Source organism: Oryzias latipes, chromosome 18 (genome assembly GCF_053564925.1).
Source record: "Oryzias latipes strain Hd-rR chromosome 18, Olatipes_Hd-rR_3.1".
NCBI classification, from domain to species: Eukaryota; Metazoa; Chordata; class Actinopteri; order Beloniformes; family Adrianichthyidae; genus Oryzias; species Oryzias latipes.
The window spans coordinates 9448572-9468139 of NC_136254.1; the positions used below are offsets into that span (position 1 = coordinate 9448572).

The 19568-nt window shown below is 40.0% G+C and overlaps 1 long non-coding RNA gene across 1 annotated transcript; it reads left to right on the forward strand.

Moving 5' to 3' along the window:
• The first annotated feature begins 5122 nt into the window (after positions 1 to 5122).
• Positions 5123 to 17016, forward strand: LOC144987207 (uncharacterized). The gene is made up of 4 exons (XR_013651082.1): positions 5123 to 5245; positions 10142 to 10435; positions 10828 to 11097; positions 16293 to 17016. It is a non-coding gene; the product is annotated as an uncharacterized LOC144987207 (long non-coding RNA).
• Positions 17017 to 19568: the final 2552 nt, after the last annotated feature.

The following is a 19568-nucleotide window of genomic DNA, read 5'->3' on the forward strand; positions in this document are numbered from 1 at the left end:
ATTTAACTAAGTGCTCCGTCCTCCAAACACACAATATATACCACGCACACACCTCTGCTCCGTGCTCACCCCCCCCCCCCCATCTGCACCTGCAATCGCCCCTCCCCTTGTCTCTCGTGGATCGCACCCTGCTCAGCACAAACACGCTGCAACACTACCCTTGTATTGATCAAGTGGTATAGGTTTATATGGGATTAAGAAAGTAAGCAGTACTAGCAAATTGTGTTTCCAAAACGTAATTGTTACATTAATCTAATTCAATGTCCCTGATTTCATTTTCATGTAGATGCAATCCTGCAGGAATTAAAAGAACATGGCAGCAGCTAAAAATGAAGTATAAATACATAATTCAATCCGGTCAAATTTGAGCATGTCATGGATGGAGGCTTTGTTGACAATATTTGACATATGAAACATCTACATAGCAATATCTAATGTTGTTTTCATTGTATATATGTAATTGACTGCAACGAAAAACGTATGGGGAAATGACAAAAAATCGAGTCTTCTCAAAATCCTCGCACGAGGTAAATATAATTCTCTATGAATGAATGCAGCCTCCTCGTCTATTGGGTCCTCCAAAAAAGGACAAGCCATTCTTGTCACTTAGACCGTCTCTGTGTGACAGAAATGTGGGCAATGAAGGTTAAAGCGAAAAATACCGCTTCGTCTTTAAAAAGGGGAGGGGACCGGCAGAAACATGAGTTTAGAGGATAAAACCTGCTCCCGACCAGGTTAGGTTCACAGCATAAGTAACCATGGACACTGACTCAGAGTATAAGTTACCTCTCTTTCAGAAACGGGTTTGACTTACTCTGCTTTCTCTGGTTTAACAAACCTCCCATTCTGAAACGGAAAACCCAGGGTTTCCCTGATTTCAGGGTTAACGCACTCAGAGTTTACACTTAACCTCCTTTCTGAAACAGGCCCCAGGAGTTTCCGCTCCGTCTGTGATCGCGCAACACTCAAATTCGGCAATTTTAACCTCAGAAACTGTGAAAAATGGGTTGAGATGACTGAAAATTTATATTTAACACAGATCAATGGAAAAAAAAAAAATCTAATTAATTTACCTTTTTCTATTTTATCATGATTATGACTGGTGAGGCGCTGTCTCACTTGCCTCACCTGACCGCACGTCACTGATGGTGGGGCCCCCACAACCGCTCCTCCAGTCCGTAGCCCTCCCAGTCATTAAGGTACTGCAGGCACCTGCCTGTGTGACAGGATCGCAGCAGGTGATGTACTGTGTAGGCTGGACCACTGTCAAAGAACCCGATTGGGGACAATGGGTTCACAGAGGGGGGCATCATTGGACTGGAGATCACTAGTTTACCCGTGACACATGGAACGTAGGATGGACCCATAATTGTCTCTGGAGGCAGTCACACTGCCACAGGGTCAACTACTCAGAAAACAGGAAATGGAGCCACAGAGTGGAGTCCCAGGTTTCAGTTTTTGAGCCACAAGGGAGGGTCGCCTGAGGACAGCCAGAATCTTTGACCTACAACATATCGCACAATGGTATTCTTGTCAGTGTACCTCTTGTAGCCAGTGCTCAGCAGTGTCTGTCGGGTGATATTCCATGCTCTGTGATAGCTTCAAAATGAGACCATGGGAGAAGGTATGGTCGCTTCCTTCTCCTGGAATTCAAACAAGAGTGACTGATAACCATTAACCTCCTGAAAGGGAGGCAACCCTGTGGCAGAAAAAGGGAAGGTGTGATGTGCGTGTTCTACCCATACCACATTCTGGGCCCAAGATGAGAACTAGTGGCCACAGGACAGTCGCATGGATGTCTCCAGCTGCTGGTTAAGTCTCTCCATCTGTCCATTAAACTGTAGATGGAAAGTGAAAGAGAGACTGACGTAATCCAAAGAACTTCGCAGAATTCTTTCCATAACAATGAATTGAAGACCCCAATCAAATCTGTGAAGTCTTTAAACATGCTTCACTAATAATAATAATGCCAGTGAGGGTGATGGCTAGACGAGCAGAGGTGGGTAAAATGAAATCTGGTTCAGGTTTAGAGTCACAGGCGTCATTTAGCAACGATCAGAAATATACTCTCTAAAAGTGATGCTGAGAAGCTCATCCATGCATTTGTTACGTCTAGGCAGGATTACTGTAACTCTTTGTTAGCAGCGTGTCCTAAGAGTTCCTTAAGAAGTCTCCAGCTTGTTCAGAACCCAGCTGCTAGATTGTTAGCTGGAACTAGCAGAAGAGAACACACATTACTCCTGTGTTAGTTTCACTTCACTGGCTCCCAGTTGATCCTGCTCACCTATAAGGCCTTTCATGGAATGACCCCATCCTATATGAAAGTCCTCATAGTGCCTTAGCACAGAAAAATTCACTCACAAAATGCAGGACTGCTTGTGGTTCCCAGAATTTCTAAAAGTACAGTTGGAGGTAGAGCCTTTAGCCACCAAGCCCCTGTTTTATGGAATCAGCTCGCAGCTCATGTTAGACAGGCCGACACAGTTTTTATATTCAAAGACTGAAAACATATTTAACTTACAGTGAACATGTGTAACCCTTGTGCTATCCTAGGTACTTTAACATTGGGAGTTGGGTCATCTAGACCCACAAGACGCGTCGCTGAACCTTTTTTCTTCAATGATTTGTGATCTTCACTGGTGTCCATGGATTACATGAAATCCTCTCCACCTTTATCCACCTTTGTCATGGTAGGGAGAATACGTCAATGTATGGGTGGGGTCATAGGATAGCACAAGGGTTAAATTAAACTTAGCAATAACAATTAGTTGTTAATAGGCTGCTAGAAGGTTAAATCTAGGGAAAATATGCTGCACTTGTTGGGTTAGGTTATCAGTGCACCTGCACTTGGCTGCGGTCCTCAACCCTGGTTCGTCTGTGCCCCTGTACCTGACCGTGTACCTTGTCTCTACTACTGCTCCTACACCTGGCTGTAAATCCTGCATCTGGCTCGTCTTGCGCCCCCAGCCATCCCCCAACTCCATCTGGATGAAGACCATCTGCTGGACTATTCAAACATGTAGTTGTAGAATTAGATATGTTAATTCTTCTCTAAGAGTACTGGCACATCACCTGTCCATCCTGGGGGATGATCCCTCCTTCATGTGGGCGGCCCTGAGGTTTCTTCGTTTTTTCTGGAATCCGTTTTTTTAGGAGATTTTCTTTACTGCAAAGGAGGATGGAAGGGCACGGAACCCCAGTTTAGTTTAGTCTGTTTAGTTAGAGTGGATAGTGGAGGCAACCTGAATATGTGGATCTTACCCACAGAAACCATAACCCTAGGAACCTTGTGGACTTAAGGTAAATGTCGCACTTCTCTGCCTTGACATATAACTGATTTTGCAATAGTCATCTCAATACCTTTCGCACTTAAATAATGTGTCCTTAATTAGGATGCCATAGAGATAGTCAAATAGAAACTGGTTCAGTATTTCTCCCAACACAATGTTGACCAAAGTCTTGAACACAGCTGTGGTGTTTGTGAGATCTAAAGGCATCACAATGTATTGAATTTGTCCCATGGGAGTGTTAAACACAGTTATACACTCATCCCCCTCTATAACAGGTACTAGACTAAATGATAAGCAGTGTGAAGATCTAGTCTGGTGAAGGTGTTGGTGCCCTGAAGTAATTCAAAAGCAAGAAGGGGACAATGATTCTTTACAGTGACTTGGTCTAAAAGAAGCAAAACTACTTGACACAAACTCTTATCCTCCTTGACAAAGCTAAACCCTGCCCTTGCAGGAGTAAAAGAGGTATTATCAACCCAGCAGGGATTCATTGCTGTTGCCCTGGTTAGCTTTGCATCCAGGTGTCGACAGGGAGTAAAGGTGACCTCTAAACGGGGACGCACCCAATAAGAGGTCAATGCCACATTCATGAAATCAAGAGGGAGGCAGCGAAGACACACACACACTTTATTAAACACCTTATGAAGATTTTGATACACTGTAGGAACCATAGACTAATCTAGGAAGGACTTCTGGCTAGAATGAGGACTGTGAGGTGAGGACGCTGCTTGGAGACAGCATGATAAGTGCTTTGGGCCTTTGAAAAAGGTAGAAAATTACCATACGAGTATATGGCATTTACCATTTATGACCTTTGTATGTGTTCTTATGTTGTGTTATGTTGTGTTATGTTTGATCTCAAGTCAGACGAGACGACCTGCTGAATTTAAGTAGATTTTTAATCAGAGAAAGAGAAACTATCCAGGATTCCCTCAGCAGCATGGAGTTTTTAGTTTAGCGGATCTAGCATATATAACTCATTGGGTCGGAAAACTTTTTGTGGTATTAATATAAAAACACTAGATTATGTGAATGCATATACTGTAAGTTTTGGTAGGATATTTACTTATGGTGTTGCACAATATTTCCTTTTATTACACAAAATAATTTTTGGAGTAATCTCAGGTACTTGACTTAGTTCTTTATGTTTTAATAACACTTGGAAAGTTTTTATATTTTTTACACTTTAATATAATTACAATTGTTTTTACAATATAATTAAAAAAGTTGGATTTTCAAATAGGGAAGTAAAAAATAAAAGATAATTTATTATTGGTAGTTCTGGCTAATGAATCACTATTTTGATTTTTGTTGGCTATTTTTAGATGACTTTTTGGATAGAAAACCATGACTATCTAGGAGCACTGACGGATATTAATGTGAAATGATTTGTTTTTATTCATTAATTTCAAGTTGTTGCATGAATAGTTAGCATAATTGTGTGAGAGGCTGTAAAAATACGAAAAGACAAAAGAAATAAAGCAAGACATTTGTTGCCATCCTTCCAAAAGTGCTGGAAAACAGACACAATAGGAAAAAGAGCAAAATCAATGACATTGACAAGTCAAGGATAATAAATTTGACAGAGAAAAAAGGAAAGGCAAAGTGACAGACAAAAAAATGGCTAATGCGAAACGTTTCTTACTTTTCTTGTTCATGCCACTCTATAAGGTTAAGCTACTGTTTTGTTATATCATTCAAGGAGTTTTGCTTCTTTTACCTTCTTTAGTAAAACCTGACAAAATAAAAAAAAAGACACAAGATCATCATTTGTTCCTAGTAGGAAGTGAATTAGTGCATTTTTAGTGCCTTTTTTTCTAGTTGGTTTTGAAGAAACACACCAGAAGAGGAAGCAGAAATCGTTGCTATCCCCCCTGCAATGGCTGCCTGTCGCCCTCTTTGTCTGAGTTACTTTTCCTCAAGCGTTTTGCTGCTTCTCTGGCTCTGCCACCCCGGTGAGTTTTTACACTTATTCATGCAGTTCTACCTTAAACTTCTCAGCTCTGTCACATTTATATATTTAGTACAGTGATGAACTACATCTTTTTCCTATCTTTAGAACGTCTTGACATGCACTTGGCTCAGGGCTTACACTTTCAGATGTGTGGGTGTTTACTGCAAAATTATTTCAAAACTAGTACAATGCTGTATAAAAACTCTTAAACTCCTAAATGGATTTAATACCCAACTGTCCAAAAGTCCTTTTTATCACCCCACAAACGCGTGGAAAGAGCATTTTTTGTTACAAATGCATTTCCTTTACTGTTTTGGTGTTTCTGTTCACTAATGGAAAAACTTCAGAATGCCTGACATGTCAGCAGATTTCCTACCGCATCTTCAGGTAAAATAAAAGAAGGATCGTTAAGTTTCTGTTACTTCCCTTTTTTATAGAATGTAATAACTCTTGAGTAATTGACTGTTTCTGCTGATGCCTCTCAGAATGTACCAGTGCTTCTGCAGAGTGCAAGCATGGCTGCAGGTCTTTAATGTAATAGTTGTGCCAGCTTTAGAAAGCCTTATATTATAAAGGTTATAGAAGGACATCAAAATATGTCTGTCTCTGATTCTACAAGTTGTATCACTTCAAAAGATGGTAGAGATCTGTTATGTTCATCATAGACACGTATCAGCTGTGAGAGACTGAACGTAAAACATACAAAGAATCAAGGAAATCACATTGTATGACTTTAAAGGATGTATTTGTTTAAAGGTACAGAAAAGTATTTAAGCTGTTACTTCTTCCTTAAGAAGCTCTTAAATCATACACTTGTTACCTGTTTTAATAGAATTGGTCATTTGTATAAATGTACATGTCCACTGTTACCACTTGTCTAGGGCGGAGGGGGGAGGGGAACAAAAATAAAGACCCGAGGGTGGGGGAACAGACCACAGTCCACCCCCACCACCCCCATAGAAATGAAGATGCCTCATTTGAAAGCCATCATCCTACAATCGCAATCCAGAGCACCTGAAACTAAACAAAAAGAATTTATCCAACAAACAGAACTCTCACTCCATAAAGACATAAAGATAATTCACGTCTGCTGCCTCTCTTTTAACACACGTCAAATTTACTGCTCAACACCAAGGACAAGATTGTAGACCTGAGCAAGACTGGAATGAACCAATCTCAAATAAGCAATGAAAAGAAATCAACTGTTTGATGATAGTTAGAAAATGACCGAAATACGAGATGAGTGAGAATCTACCTCCACCTGGGACTCTGAAGAAGATTTCACCTGGTGGGTACAATTATCCTGAGAACGATGAGAAAACAGCCCAGAACCACACGGGGTACCTGATCAATGCCCGAAAGGGAGCTGGGACCACAGGAACAAAGGTTATTATGGAAACACCACAGCTTTCTGTTCCTCTTGAGCGATATGTCTTAAACTTAAACTCCAATGACAATGTTAGTTTTTGCGTGTGTGTTTTTAACACGTAATTGTGGTATTTTTCTGATGGAGGACAAATATAAAGAAAATTAAGAATAAAATCGCGTTTTTGAGCATCTCTTTATGGATCCTGCTGTGAATCAAGAGCAGATGAAAAAATGCTGTTTGAAAAAACTGGTAGCTTTTAGGTAGAAGCTGCATTGGGCGGATCACAAGCCCCCTGCTCTGCTTCATTCTGATCCATCCACTTGTAGGCGACTAGATCCATCTTCATTTTCCTTGTCTGAGCTGGCATGTGGCACAAACCTGTACAGCTGAAGAACTCCAATTTTACTTCCTATTTTTGTTGCACCACTAATGTTAGCTTGGGGTTGTGAGATGCTGTAAGCTAGAGGCAGAGAATGTAAACAGATGGAGGATGAAAAATAGAAGTGGGCTTACTCTGCGCCAACAGTCCAGTTCACAATTCAGGGGCAAATTTCTAATGAAATCCTGCTGCTTTGCAGAAACTTTGTCCTGGAAAATTAAACTGTTTTTTGGCTTTGGCTAAAATGGCATAATGATAATTAAACGACCACTGGGAACACTTTTACAAAATTTAAAAGATGATCGGAGTGGGACTTTAACACTTGTGCTATCTTAGATGACCCCACCCTTACATTGACGTGTTCTCCCTACCATGACAAAGGTGGATAAAGGTGGAAAGATTTCATGTAATCCATGGACACCAGTGAAGATCACAAATCATTGAAGAAAAAAGGTTCAGCGCACTGTCTTGTGGGGTCTAGATGACCCCACTCCCAATGTTAAAGTGCCTAGGATAGCACAAGGGTTAAGAAATGATGTCCAGATAACATTTTTGGAATCATTCTTGATGAAAGAGTCTTCACACATATGTCAGACACTTTTTTTACTGCGTCGTTGTACTGATGTCACTGGTTAAAACAAGAACTGTGAAGGAGCTGTAAAAGCAGAAGCAGTGTTATCTACCAGAAAATGTGTTGTTTACTAGCAGGTCTTTATTTGCATCGCCTTTCTCACCTCCATCAGAATCTGGGGTTTTTCAGGTTTTGCTTCCATCCATTTCCTGTAGAAACGTATTGCCTTGATGGCCGTGCGTAAAGGCCAGCTATCAGCTACTTAGCAGAGGTCGGCCTGGTTACTCCTGGGATAAAAGATTCCCTAAGACAAGCAGGTGCTATAAACACTGCAAACACATTGGAGCATTATCCAATGCTAGAATGAAAAAAAAAAAAAAACTCAGCATTCTTATTAAACAAAAGCAAACAGCAAAGCTATAATTGATTTGAAAATGTTAAATATATTTCTTTGCCGCACGGTTGTGTGGTGGTTAGCACTCTTGCTTTACAGTGACAAGGTTCAAGTCCAGAATAGGTCCCTTCAATGTTTACAAGTTCTCATCGTGCTTTTGTGGTTTTTCTCGGAGCAGCTGTTCTTCTCCTCACAGTCCAAAACATGACTCATTTGTTGACCGGTGGTGACATGAAGCCTCTGCAGACATTTAGGTCTCTCTTGGTTTCATGGTTCCTTTCTTGAGGCTTCAAATGAACATGAGAGACCCCTGCTGGTCTCTGATGATAAAACCAAAAATGTTTTAAAGCTTTATTGCATTTAAAGCAGGCTTTGTTTGGACTTTAATTTTTACCTTACATGTAAAAAAAACGGCTTATTTAGTAAGTTGGTACTTACTAAATACTTATAATAATGGTGGTTATTTACTATGACAAAGTAAAAGATCTAAAGAAGGGAGTTGAAATGTGCAGTAATGTTGTGGACCCAAAAAAGTGTTGAAAACATAAATAGTAGTTTGGATTTAAGAAAAGTTGAATTCTTAAAACTAATCTTAAAAATATGAGATGTGTCAGTGTTTGTGGAGTGGTGGAAGTTTGGTGGAATTGACAGCAAGTTGGTGAAGTTTCTCAATTAGTCAGGTGACATCTTGAAATTGATACTTACCAAAAAGTACCATCCTTGAAATTTATATTATAAATTAATCTTGATTTAAGTATAGCAAGTAGACCAAATATGTAGTGTACTAGGAAGTATATGAACAGAATACTTCTTCAGACTAAATGGGAACATTTAAAGTTTACAATATTTAGATAGCATGTAAAAAATAAACGTCAAGTATACTAAGTATACATAAGTAGTAAGGTGGTAGACTAAGTATACTTTGGTAAACTTAAAAAGGAGTCATTGCATTTGGACTTAAACGTCTTAATTAAAATGTTTCACAGCTCATCCAAGTGGCTTCATCACTCGGCCATTAACCCTTACACAAACTGTATACATTATTAATGTGATAATTGATAAAAAAAAATGACTATTCCAGCTGCAGATGATTGGTTTTTGGTGCATTATCTACATCTTATATCATGGTCCGGGTGAATACTCGATTCTGATTGGCTACTGGGTGTGCGTTAAAACCTGATAACCGCACGGTGAAAAAAGAAGTTCCGGTCACCTAGCTTAAATGTTTTGTATCACTGTGCCGGCTTCTTTAAAACAACCTTTTGCTTCGCGTCTGACAGTTCAGACTTCCACGGTGTACGTTAAAAAGTAATAACGCACACTTCGTCGGCCATTAACCCTTACGTGACTGGAGGCCCATTTCTAGCAACCATCACTCCAGTGTTCTAATGGTACAATGTGTTTGCTCATAGTGTCAGAAATGCTAACAGATGATTAGAAAACCCTTGTTGTTAGCACAGCTAAAAACAGTTTGGGGGTTAGAGCTGCTATAAAACGGATCTTCCTTTGAGTAAGTTGAGTATCTGCAGAATCACATTTGTGGGTCAATTAAATCCTCAAAATAGCCAGAGAAGAGAACTTTCATGTGAAACTTTACAGTCTACTGCTGTTCTTAGAAATGAAGGCTATTCCATGAGAAAAATTGTCAAGAAACTGAACATTTCCATCAACCTTCAATGTTGACACTGACGTTTTACGAGTACTATTTAATGAAGCAGTCAGTTGAGGGCCTGTGAGGCGTCTATTTCTCAAACTGGAGACTCTAATGTACTTCTATTCTTGCTCAGTTGTGCAGCGGGGCCTCCCACTTTCTGTTCTACTCTGGTTAGAGCCTGTTTGTGCTGTTCTCTGAAGAGAGTAGAAAACATCTTTGAGAGAAAGAATGTATTTCTGATTAATTTAAGTTATCTTCTCTGAAAAAAAATAGTGCTCTTCTTAAAAAAATTGGAACATTTCTAAGTGACCCCAAACTTTTGAGCAGTAGTTTAAGTGACCCAAATATGAATAAAAAAAAAACTTGTATTCAATGACTTATGCCTCTATTTCAGAACAAATATAACAAATAAAATGTATGTATTAATTTTTAACATGTCCTTTTTTCTCATTCATGGTTATTTCTTTCATCAGAGGATCTGTTTTAAATCTCTTCATTCTCTCTTTATGTTTCTGCTTCTTGTTTTTCAGGTTTGGTTTCCTTGAAGACTATTTACAAAAAAGTTGGAGACTCAGTGGAGATTTCATCAGAGCTTCCAACTGAAGGAGTTGATAAAGCAAGGTGGAAATATGAAAATCAAGATGTTGCAGACAGACGTCTCAACATTACTAACCACAAATTTGGCAACAGATTAAACTTCAACATCACCACCCTCAGTTTAACTCTAACAAAGCTAACTCTTCAAGATTCTGGGAATTTCAGTTTTATTTCTCAACAGAACAACAAACAAAGGAAAACTGTCGTCGTTACTCTTCAGGTTTATGGTAAACCCTTGTTTTTCTTTCTAGTTCTTTATGAAACTCTATAGTTTTTGCAGTTACTGCAAAGTAAGAATGCAAGATCTTTTTTACATAACAATAATTTCTCAAAAGTTTCAAATAAGGAAATGTTTAAAACGTAAACAGTAGAGCCAATTTTCAGATATTAAAATAATGTTTAATGCTTGAAGTCCTCAGACTTTATCTAAACTTACTGACTTTTAATTTCTATGTAAAGTCTACGTAAAGTCATACCTTTCATTTGATCTTATAAACATAAACATAAAATCAAACTACAAACAGCTAAAGTTGTAATGCTTACCAGGGTTTTAGAGACTATGGATGCAATGAAATCTTGTGTTTTCTATTGTTTTCTTTTCTCTCCTGTCTGTCCTCAGAGTCCATAACTGAAGACCCCATTCTGACTTCCACACACGTTTCAAGTAATTCCAATCAATTCTGCACAGTTTTAGTGACCTGCAGTTTAAAGTCCACCAACAATGTCCACTACGAGTTGATTGTTGGGAATCAAACCTACGATGGCTCCAGTCTGCAGCAAAACATCAGGAAGCAGGGAGAAGGGCAGAAGTTCACCTGCGCAGCCTCCAACTATGTCAGTAATAGAACGGGATCCATAACTGTCACGTGTCCGGACCATTTAACTGGAGGTACGTTCACACACTACTGATGAACAGCAGGTATTGTTCATTTTTTTTAATTATGACTTTTTGGATTAGTCACAATCAGAACTCTGTTCAATTTAAATAGCACTTTGGATCAGAACACAGTTGGATCAGACTGCAGTTGTCTGGACTCTGTAATGCTAATGAGTCTCTAATGCTACGTTCACACCGGGAATGTGATGCACATTCCTGAACACACATTTAGGTCATGCTGTTCACACTGGACTACCCGATACTAGAGCATGTTTGCCACCTATAGTTGGAAGAGGCTTGGTGTGAAATGTTAAAGTGATGCAAATCTGATGAATCTTGCTCTAAGGCTTTTTAAAATATAAAAGAATTTGATCAAAAATCCAAACGTGTACAGAATGTAAATTTTAAAGTATGTAAACCATAATGTCTGGAATCTGGAATGAAGGCCTAAATGAAGCTTAATTAAAACACTAGGGCAGGGGTGGCAGACAAGTTTTACACAAAGAACCGTAATTTTTAACTATGAGAGTCAAAGAGTCACACCACGCCCTGCCAATAATAATAATAACAATAATGGCTTAGATTTATCTGCGTATTTTCTTGGTGCTCAAAGTTCTTACAATGTGTCCATTATTCATTCACTCCTCTTTCATACTTGGTGATGATAAGCTACTGATGTAGTCTCAGCTGCCCCGGGGCAGGCTGACAGAGGCGTGGCTGTCGGTTCACGCCTACGGTCCCTCTGACCATCACCGGGATCATTCATACACATTCACACACCAGTTGAGCTGCACTGGAGGCAGGGAGGGTGAAGAGTCTTGCCCAAGGACACAACGACAGCTGGCTGGGGGGAACGGGGATCGATGCTTTGATCATTGGACGACACGCTCTACCACCGGAGCCACTGCGCTGTATTCATTTTGATGGCAGCCTTCAGATTTACGCCCCGCAAAGATGGAAAGTGGGATGGATTGCTTTTTTGAATGTGCACTTTGAAAAGCTTCAACTTGTTAATAAAGGAGAATACACTTTGTGTGAAATCAGGAAGAGTTTTTAATTTCCCCTGCAGGTCCAGGTTTAGTTTATCCAGGTTTGAAAGCATGACCGCCATAAAGCCAAATCCAGAAGCCAGTTGGGTCTGAAATCATGGGATACCCTTTGTCCCTTTCTGCCGTGAACAATTTTAATGCTTCCAAAAGCTCAGAAAAACATGACAGCACTCTACCTCTTGAGAGCCATCTCACAGAGCAGTGGCAGGTCACCATGCAAGTCTGCGTAAAGTCCAGCAATGAGATTTTTGAACTGCCAGTGATTAAGGGTTTGCGTACGGATGTGCGGGGCTGGTGAGCATGAAGTACCCAAAATGCAGAGACGGGAGGCACACGGTTCCAGGGCAAGGGGTTTATTAACGTAACAAAAAGCACTGCTGAGCAGTGAAACCTAAACAAAACTCACTGTGGGCATAGCATGAACACATGGCAGAAGACAAGAGGAGGGCAGAGACAGGACTTATTTACAGACAGGACTGACAAGACACAGGTGACAACGATCAGGAGAGATTGGAACCAGGGAAGTAAATCTCAAAACCATGACATAACAGTAAACCTTTCCAAATAAAACAGGAAACAGAACTCAAACATGACAGAAACAAGACGGAAAGCAAAAATCAATACAAAGAAACCCAAACCATGACAGGATGTAGTTCACAATCTCTATCGCAGGTTTCATGACGTGGTCTAAATTAAGTGTTTTGGACACGAGGTGTTAGGTTTTAATGCACGTGCACGTTAAAACATACCAGTAAAACATGCATGTTAGTGCGTGTTTAAAAAAAGGCAGTGGAAGCACAACTGAGTTGGTTGTGATTTATTTTTTCATTCATCAATCAGCATCCCAAAATTCTTGTCCTTTGTAGCTGGGCCAAATTTCTATCAAACACGCCAGGTTCCCTTTTGTCATTGTCAGAGTCTGTCTCGTTGCCGTGCGACTCCTCGTAAATGATGTTGGCTTTTCTGCACTTCGAAAGCAGTGCAAGCAGACACGTTAGCCTGAGCTTCTTCAATCCATTCACAAAGTGTGGCGTAACTCGCCCAGCGCTGTGTCCCAGTAAAAGGAGCGGAAGATGAACAGCTTTTCATTGTAATCAGCTGGTCGTTGCTGCGCAACTGTAGTTCTCGCCTGAATGGCAAGATGGCCCCGTTTCATCAAACGAAAGCACCAAGACCTCCTTGAATATGTTCAGTTTTCTTTTCCTCTGCCAGCATTACTGCCTTCAGTCAAGTTGGTCTCGGGCCACCTGGTATTAAGGTAAAAATGTGTCTAAAAGGACGAGCTCATAGATTTGATATGAGAACTTGTAAAATAAATTGTGAAAACTTGTTCACCATAAATCTGCATCTGTGTGTAAAAATCTTCTGCTCTGAACTAAAAAATTCCCATTTGCATGTGTTCATTCAGAGTTACAACGTCAAATCTGTGATTACAACTGCTTAAATGTGCTTCTGCGTGAATCTGCTGGCGCAAATCACAAGTGCGCTACAACTGCGCTCTGACTTCTGACACATTCTTAAAAGATGGAACATTAAAGATGGAATTTCTCACAAATTGTTGATTGTAGCATGAATATGCTGATGCGTTTTCATTACCAGCTCATATAAATGTAGACATTTATACAGAATGATGTTTTCACGGAGGTTACACTTTGTTGACGGTCCCTTGGCAGCCGTGCCGCTGGTGCAGTGTCTGCATGTACAGCTCGATTTCTCATTAAAACGCAGGAAATGCTTTCCTTTTCTTTAGAAATGTATTTATAGTTCCCTCTCTGTGTTAATACAAAAGGATTGAGATACTTGCTATGAAATTTGAACGTTTATCAGAAGAGTTATTGAGCAGGAAGTCCGAATCTGTGAAGCTCTTTCTAACTTTACCAAGTTCTCCGAGTCCTGCACTCTGATTGGTTGACTCCCCCCTCCTCTGACCCTCCCTCCCCCCTAGTTCCAATAGTGGACACAGCTTTAACTGGGATAATGATGATTGTGTCTTTTGTGGAAATGATGTAAAAACTGTGAAACATCTTTTCTTTGAATGTTTGCATATAAAAGAGTTTTGGTCTTCTTTTCATAATTGGCTCAAATCTAAAAATATCATCATTAACCGTTTAAATTGGAATACAATTAAAATTCGATTACAATTAATTGACAAAAATCTGGATTTTCTGATTAATGTACTAATTTCTAAGCATTTTATACATACTTGTAAATTCTTAAAGGTGAAACCTCACATTAATGGATTACTAAACCGTCTCAAAGTAATCTTTAAATCTTTACATTACATGAATCATAAGAATGCCCAGACATTGTGTAATTTATTTGATCTATTTAAACTTGTGTAATAGCCCCTTATTTTTGTTTATTTATTTTTTTAAGTTATATTTGTTTTCACATTTGGTTTTTGTCTACCTTTATCTCAGCATTGATATTGTTATCATTGACAGAAATGCCGCGATTGTTTGTTAAATTGTTCCTTCAATAAAAAAAAATTAAAAAAACTATCGGACGCTGATCAGTTTTGACACAAGTTTCTTGCAAGGAATGTGTCAGAATTCAGAGTGCAGTTGAAGTGCACTTGTGATTTGCACCAGCAGATTCACGCAAACCCAGAAGCACATTAAAGCAGTTGTAATCACAGAATTGACGTTGTAACTCTGAATGAACACATGCAAATGGAAATTTCTCAGTTCACAGCAGAAGATTTTTACACACAGATGCAGATTTTTGGTGCACAAGTTTTCACATTCTATTTTACAAGTTCTCATATCAAATCTACAAGCTCGTCCATTTAGACAGATTATTAACTTCAGTCCTCGCTTTATTTCCATGAAAACTCAGCTGCGTCATCTTGTCTTGTTAGAGTTTGTTTTCCACCATCCCACAGTTGTGAAACATGGATTCATTCATCTTGATTTCTCTCACAGCTTTTCATTTCCTCCGCGTAGCTGATAGCTTGCAGTTTAAACTGAGTTTGAGAAACGTGTCTCTTTGCATTGTCAGGGTTTCCGAAAAGATGTTGATCTGCATTATGCACATACCTGCACTTTGTACTATTTGGGGGGTGGGGGATGTCTTCTTTTACGTCCCCACTTCTCTCCTTACCGTTCTCATGCTGTCCTCTCCTAGGTCCTCTTTACCAACAACACATTAGGTGCACCGCAATATAGTCGTCTGGTCGTGAAAATACGCTATATAGAAAATATGGCAAGTTGTATGCTGACACGTCTCTGTAGCATTGAGTGGCAGACGAGAACCGTACAATTAGACCGGCAGATATGGTGGATCCCCTATTCAAGAAGTGGGACCGGAGGTTGTGTTCTAAATAAGTGGGAATCACCCTCCTCAGCCTCCCTGGAAAAGTCTATGCCAGGGTACTGGAGAGGAAAGTTCCTCGAAACTCAGATCCAAGAGCAACAGTGCAGTTTTCCTCCTGGTCATGGAACAGTGGAACTTAGAGGAGGCGTTCGACTGCGTCCCCCATGGTGTCCTGTGGAGGGTGCTCTTGGAGAATGGGGTCTGGGGAGCCTTACTTAGGGCTGTCTGGTCTGTGTGTGACTGGAGCAGGAGCTTGGTTTGCATAGCCAGTACAGTAAGCACTGCTACACTTTAGCACTGGTTCTGTTTATAATCTTTATGGACAGAATTTCTAGGTGCAGCCAGGGCCCTGAGGGGGTCTGGTTTGGAGACCACAGGATTTATTCTCAGCTCTTTACAGATGATGTTGTCCTGTTTGCTTCATCAAGACCAGGACCTCCAGCAAGCATTGGGGCGGTTTGCAGCCAAGAGTGAAGTGGCTGGGATGAGGGTCGGCACCTCTAAATCTGAAGCCATGGTTCTTAAAAAAAAGGTTTTCATGTACATAGTTTGTTATTTGTCTTCTCCGTTCTTGTTTTCACACAGAAAAGTACCAATACGAATACCAAAAAGAACCCCTAATTTTTACTAATAAAAATAGGCTATCGTGTTGTTATCAGCTTGTTCAGCTGCTGGACAGGACAAGTTAGAAAAAATAGGCTATTATACTGAACACATTGTTGTTTACTGGTGTTACATTTTTGAACCACGACTTGTCGGTAAATACTCCTTATAAATGATAGATATACAGTAGAAACATACATTTGTAGATGTATTCTTATGATTTTCTTTGTTTTTTCACAGAAGTTTCACATGCTCAGCTGAACCTGCTGGTGATTGGGGCAGCTTTTAAAGCTGGGGCCTGTTTCAGAAAGGAGGTTAAGTGTAAACTCTGAGTGCGTTAACCCTGAAATCAGGGAAACCCTGGGTTTTCCGTTTCAGAATGGGAGGTTTGTTAAACCAGAGAAAGCAGAGTAAGTCAAACCCGTTTCTGAAAGAGAGGTAACTTCTACTCGGAGTCCGTATCCATGGTTACTTATGCTGTGAACCTAACCTGGTCGGGAGCAGGTTTTATTCTCCAAACTCGAAGTTTCTGCCGGTCCCCTCCCCTTTTTAAAGACGAACGACGTATTTTTCGCTTTAACCTTCATTGCCCACATTTCCGTCACACAGAGACGGTCTAAGTGACAAGAATGGCTTGTCCTTTTTTGGAGGACCCAATAGACGAAGAGGCTGCATTAATTCATAGAGAATTATATTTACCTCGTACGAGGATTTTGAGAAGACTCGATTTCTTTTTCACTTTTAGCTGCTGCCATGTTATTTTAATTCCTGCAGGATTGCATCTACGTGAAAATGAAATCAGGGACATTGAATTAGATTAATGTAACAATTATTTTATGGAAACACAATTTGCTAGCACTGCTTACTTTCTTAATCCCGTATAAACCTATACCACTTGATCAATACAAGGGTAGTGTTGCAGCGTGTGTGTGCTGAGCGGGGTGCGAGCCACGAGAGACAAGGGGAGGGGCGATTGCAGGTGCAGATGGGGGGGGGGGGGGGGGGGTGAGCACGGAGCGGAGGTGTGTGCGTGGAATATATTGTGTGTTCGGAGAACGGAGCACTTAGTTAAATAAAGAGAAGGTGTCATTCCCAGAATAACTGTTTTGGAGTCATTCTTAATCCGCTCTGGAGGTTGAGGGTTTCCAACGGGAAGTGAACCCCGAAGGAGAATTCCCTTCGGCCCTGAAGGAAATCTCCCCTGCGCTTCCGACCACGGTCGGAAAAGACGAGAGAAAAGAAAGGAGAAGTCTTCGCGCAGCGAAAGGTTCAACAGTATACAAAAGTTCACTTTTAAAAACACAATTGCATGTATTAATATTAAACTGACCAACGTTTGCAAGAGGGGAAGGTTAACAAGAAAGTCCTCTAAACATTACCGACGTTAAATGCATTTTTCCCCCGATTGGTTCTGTACACTATGCAGCATTTCATGCAATTACACCAGGAATAACACTTCAAAAGTACACCTAAATATCCCCATTTTTTACTTCACACCGTACGCTATTTAAAAAGTTATTACAGTCAATATTTTATAACAATGATTTAAATGCAAACTTAGGCATTAACTTGAGCAGCTATGTTTTCCCACGCTAACTATCTCTGTTTTGCAGATGCAGCTGTGTTGCTTTTCTTCAGGAATATGTGTCATATTCACTGTAACTCTGCAGCAGCACGTCAAGTTCAGCTGGCGAAAAATACGCAGACCTCTTTTTTTCACGGTTGCCATGGTGACTCGTGATATCTGCGCTCCATTGATAATGGCTTCTTATAGTCGCGGTGCTCACGCTCACCTCCGAATCAGTCCACTCAGAGTTGATTGACCTAACTCGGATCAGCTTCTCTGAAACAGAAAACTCAGAGTTGTTAATCTCCCGATTGACCAACTCGGAGTTCAAGTTCAACCTCAGAGTTGGTCGAACCTCCTTTCTGAAACAGGCCCCAGGTCTGCTGATCATAATTCCTGTTGTATTGGTTGCTTGTTGCTGCAAACAAAAGCAGGAAGGTAAAAGATCAATGAAAACATCCGTTGTTTTTTTTTCCTCTCTGTTACTGTGACTTGTTTCAGTTCTTGTTGTTTTTTTCCTCTCTGTTACTGTGACTTGTTTCAGTTCTTGTTGTTTTTTTTCCTCTCTGTTACTGTGACTTGTTTCAGTTCTTGTTGTTTTTTTTCCTCTCTGTTACTGTGACTTGTTTCAGTTCTTGTTGTTTTTTTTCCTCTCTGTTACTGTGACTTGTTTCAGTTCTTGTTGTTTTTTTTCCTCTCTGTTACTGTGACTTGTTTCAGTTCTTGTTGTTTTTTTTCCTCTCTGTTACTGTGACTTGTTTCAGTTCTTGTTGTTTTTTTTCCTCTCTGTTACTGTGACTTGTTTCAGTTCTTGTTGTTTTTTTTCCTCTCTGTTACTGTGACTTGTTTCAGTTCTTGTTGTTTTTTTTCCTCTCTGTTACTGTGACTTGTTTCAGTTCTTGTTGTTTTTTTTCCTCTCTGTTACTGTGACTTGTTTCAGTTCTTGTTGTTTTTTTTCCTCTCTGTTACTGTGACTTGTTTCAGTTCTTGTTGTTTTTTTTTCCTCTCTGTTACTGTGACTTGTTTCAGTTCTTGTTGTTTTTTTTCCTCTCTGTTACTGTGACTTGTTTCAGTTCTTGTTGTTTTTTTTCCTCTCTGTTACTGTGACTTGTTTCAATTCCTGCAGCGCCCACACCAACAAGCTAAATGTGTTTGTTTGTCTGCAGGCAGCAACTCAACTGAATACTGTGTACCTGATGTGACTGACCATCACGTAAGTCCCCTCCCTTTTTTTCACTTCCCATAAGAACTTTTTGTCAGGATGTGAAAGAAGGTTTGAAAATCTCTCACAGCTTCTGTCTGCATGCAAATTTACAGATTAACACCAGCCAGGCTTCATGCTCGTTGTAATGTGAGGGACAGGCTCCACTTACCTAACATAAGTTCAGGTGCTCTTGCACATCAATGACACACGTAACATATTTAGTATTTTGTTCACATATGCTTTTATTTCTTTGAGCTCACTTCCTGTAGGTGTGGCTGTGAGTGCACACACGGATACATCCAAGAGGCCCAGAGGCTGAGATTGGTTGCCGGGGCGATCTCTGAGCTAAAGTCAAGGGGGGAATGGATCCTTGTTTAATTTGTTACATTTTGGTTGACTTATTTTGTTATTTGTAGTTTATGGAGTGATATTTCTGCCACCATGTTGCACACAAAGCTTTCTAAGTTGAACACAAAACTTTCTAAGTTTTTTGCTCAAAAATCTTTTTTTGCTCAAAAAATTTTTTTTTTGCTTTCAAAAACGTTTTTTGCATTTGCAAAACACATTTTTTTACGTGCGTTGTGTCAAATCTTGCTTTTGTCTTATCTTTGATTTTGCTGACTACTTTGAGCGCGACTTAGCGTGATATGACTGCCACTGGCATCGCCAAAAAGAAATTCGCATGCGTTGTGTGTCATCTCACTTTTTTCCTATCTTTGCTAAGTTAAGTTTCGGTTTGACGTCA